At 32.8% G+C, this 3,525-nt stretch overlaps 1 long non-coding RNA gene across 1 annotated transcript; it reads right to left on the bottom strand.

Moving 5' to 3' along the window:
- Nucleotides 1–254: 254 nt before the first annotated feature.
- LOC131632387 (uncharacterized) lies at nucleotides 255–2,764 on the bottom strand. The gene is made up of 2 exons (XR_009292991.1): nucleotides 2,639–2,764; nucleotides 255–429 (listed from the first exon to the last, which is right to left on the bottom strand). It is a non-coding gene; the product is annotated as an uncharacterized LOC131632387 (long non-coding RNA).
- Nucleotides 2,765–3,525: the final 761 nt, after the last annotated feature.

Below are 3,525 nucleotides of genomic sequence, written 5' to 3'. Positions count from 1 at the left end.
ACACTGACAGCATTCAACTGTCACACAACTCAACTGACTCGACAACTTGGCCGGACGGACCGACCTGCTCTGATACCACTAATGTAACACCCCATTTCTACCCGACAAATATATATAAATCAGAGTTTTCAAAAATTTCTCAATAAACAAATGAGGCGTCACATAATAAAAACAAAACAAATCAACTCGTCGCATAAAGCGGATACATAGCATCTTTGAAACAGAATAACTTATTTTATTAAAACACAGTGGAATCACTTAAGAATGTATTCAATAAAATATCCTTAGTTAACTTATCATTTTGTTCAACCAAGATAACACAATTAAACAACAACATCATGAATGACATAAATCGTTCCCCCCAGAGTGCTACGTATCAGAGCGACAACCGATTCGAGTAACGACAACTAAATCTTCATACTTGAATACCTGCACGTTACCAATATAAAGGCAACGGCGAAACAAGAGAAAAGGGTGAGATATCAAATCATATAAGTGGGCATATGATAAATTGCATGCTAGGATTCAGACATATAAAATCATCACATCACAAGTATCAATAGCTACTATACACATCATACTTCTACAGTTCATTAATCTCACATACTTTTCATCACACAACAAGTCATAATCATGTAAATAATATCATCTAATAAATTTCACATATTCAAGTAAGCACAAAATTCAATAGTATAATACTCAAAAGATTCAATACTATTATCCCAAATATATACACAATCCATCATTATCACATATTCACACGTTTAACCAATTATATATTAAAACATCACCAATTTCAATTATCACATCTCATGTACACATGACAATCACATAAATGCATATATTCAAACATCACATAACCTCAATGTGACTCAATGCAAGACATGTGACTCTATGCATGTGGTACCCAATGTGGACCCAAAGTTCCACCGCTTCCGATTCATATAGAATCTAGCCACGCTTCAGATCCGGACAAGATCAAAGCCACCAAATGTAAACATATAGTTTACCGCTTTCCGAATTCACTCTAGAATCCAAGCCCCGCTTTTGTTTCAAAGCAAACCACCTTTGTTTCAAGGCACACCATGACATGAATGCATGTACAATGTTGACAAACTTATGCAATTAAGATCATCTCTACCATCTTAATATTTAGCATATCACAATAATTCAACTCGATGAATTATCCACCAATTGTACACAACATTCACAAACACATACATATCATTCACATATAAAAGGTCAATTAATCAATTACGATTCACAAAATCCCATTAACACTAGTAACCATACTATCTCATGTTAATTCTCATTTTGCCAATTATATATGAACATACACATTTAAAATTAAGCAATTAATCATTAAAATTAATGTTATCCAACTAACCACAGAGAATCAATATTAGCACAACATCATGACATATACATATATTATTCTCAACATACATATTCAAGTCAAAACACAATTACGGACAAATCCTCAAAATACCGTAATCTACCGACAAACCGAATGATTGATCCAACTTCAAGTATATTCCAATCAATTAAACTCATTGCAATTAATTTAACTATTAATTTAACCAATTAACATCAAACTATATTAATTTAATTCACTTCAATTTCTACTCCATTTCCAATTTCTAGCATTCTATTGCTCAAAACCATTTTTATTGAAAAGAATATCACGCTAGCTTTCTAACGCCTCGAACGGAGACTCAAACGGAGTTACGGTTCAAAAGATATGAATTGTTAAGGTTCCAATAAAAAAACAAACACCGACGTTATACACTGACAACTCTAAACATGTCAGAATTACTCAAAACAAATAAAAATATGACTCTTAAAAATTCAAAACAACTCTGACAACTTATTGTCGACTCTAACAACTCTATTGACAACTCTAACGACTCTATTGACAATTCTATTAAATTATCATAATTTATTTATAAAGAATATTTAAACCAAACACAATTTCAGTCGATTCGGAAAATATCACAATTTCAACAAACTAACACCACCATGTTAATCTACTAATTAAATTTAGCTACCATGTAAATTTCTATCAAATTCCGGACAACTAATTATACCGCTTAATTCGGGTATTTTGATCAAACAGGAGTGTCTTCTAAAATTAAGGAGTTAGTTAATTCTATTTGTTTCTAATATATATACTGTTTCATGTTCACTTCACTTAGTAATACTATTATAAATATATCTTGTTTCTACTATATGTATATATATTTTTTGTTTCATGTTTACTCAGTAATACTATTATATAAGTATTCTTAAATACTGAGAACATGGAAAACACATGTTGGAAACAATAAAGAATGCATAGCAGCACCTAACCATGAGATAGAAAATAAACCATGTACTGCCCGTCATGGTGTATTGCTACAGCAAGTGCCATCCGTTACATTTCCCTACTTTTCTTTCTTTTTTTTTTCCGCACAGACAGCAATTTCAACAACCAACAGCATTTCAACATTATCAACATAACAGCAGTTTACGGCGACATTCATAGATTTCCAATTTTTCCGACAACAATTAACACAAGCAAAAGCAATAAATCTACATATCTAATCCCCATATACAAATGTTCATGAACCCCATTATAGGAAGAGAACCCCACCCTTACCTTATCAATGGAAGCAACTCAATGGGTCTCTATTTGCAACTTCAATTTGGCACCATGGATGAAAATCCCTAAGCTTCTTCTTCTTCTCCATAGTCTTGCCTCTTCCTCCTCTATTCTTGTTTCTTCATTATGACAACTCCCCTCTTTCCAAATCTCTAAAACCCTAATATAAAACCAATTGGGCTTAGTGTTTAAACTTTCTCTTTATTTAATATCCTCCAAAGTCAATCTAGGCCCAATAAAATATATAACTCAAATAATCAATTATATCACCTATAATAATAATTTCTTCAATATAATAATTCTGACTTATAAATAATATTATTCTTAATATTATTTTCCGACTATCCGACTTCAATTTATATAATTCCAAATACGCCCTTAAATAACACTGACAATCCAAATTCGACTAAATCAAATATTTAAATCCTTCAATAATTTAATTAACCAATTTAATTAAATTCGGGGTGTTACATCCCTAATGATGCTGCCTTCGATACACTAAACATGATCTCGACCCTCGGAAGTTGCCTACGAAAAGGCTGAGGTATCCTCTGGCTGCCTACGAAAGGCTATTCTGGTTCTTCTCTTAGACTACCTGCCTCCCTATGGCATGGGAAAGTCTTATGGCGAACGAACTCTCGATGACCCTTCAACCTCCAAATTAAAGGCTTCCTGCCCTCTTATGGCATGCATAGACCCTTTCACCCTGAAAGGCTAAAAGAACTCCTTTTTCAAACTATAAGGTAATTGCCCCTAATTGCTTTGCCTTGCTCTAAAAATCTTTCATATTCTTTCTCATAAATCTTCAAACGGCTACGCTCATTTACGAGCTAAAGTCCGCTTTCTCCTTCTATATTTCTTTTCAAAAAACGAGCAAAGCAATT

The sequence above is a fragment of the Vicia villosa genome, unplaced genomic scaffold, assembly GCF_029867415.1.
Source record: "Vicia villosa cultivar HV-30 ecotype Madison, WI unplaced genomic scaffold, Vvil1.0 ctg.000939F_1_1, whole genome shotgun sequence".
Taxonomy (NCBI): Eukaryota; Viridiplantae; Streptophyta; class Magnoliopsida; order Fabales; family Fabaceae; genus Vicia; species Vicia villosa.
This window is presented reverse-complemented; position numbering and strand designations above follow the sequence as displayed.